Below are 303 nucleotides of genomic sequence, written 5' to 3' on the forward strand. Positions count from 1 at the left end.
GTTTGGGGTGTATCGGCAGCTGTTTGGTTGTCTAGGCAGCTCCTTAGGTGTACAGGCAGCTTGTGGGGTGTATATGCAGCTTCCGGAGTCTACAAGCAGTCTCTGAGGTGTCTACGCAGCTTGTGGGGTGTATAGGCAGCTTGTGGGGTGTATACCCAGCTTGTGGGGTGTATATGCAGCTTGTCGGGTGTCTAGGCAGTTTGTGGGGTGTATCGGCAGTTCCTGAGGTGTCCAAGCAGCTCATGGGGTGTCTAGGCAGCTTGTGGAGTGTCTAGGCAGCTCATGGGTGTATAGGCAGCATGT

Source organism: Eimeria mitis, genomic scaffold, assembly GCF_000499745.2.
Source record: "Eimeria mitis Houghton genomic scaffold, Emh_scaff2285, whole genome shotgun sequence".
NCBI classification, from domain to species: domain Eukaryota; phylum Apicomplexa; class Conoidasida; order Eucoccidiorida; family Eimeriidae; genus Eimeria; species Eimeria mitis.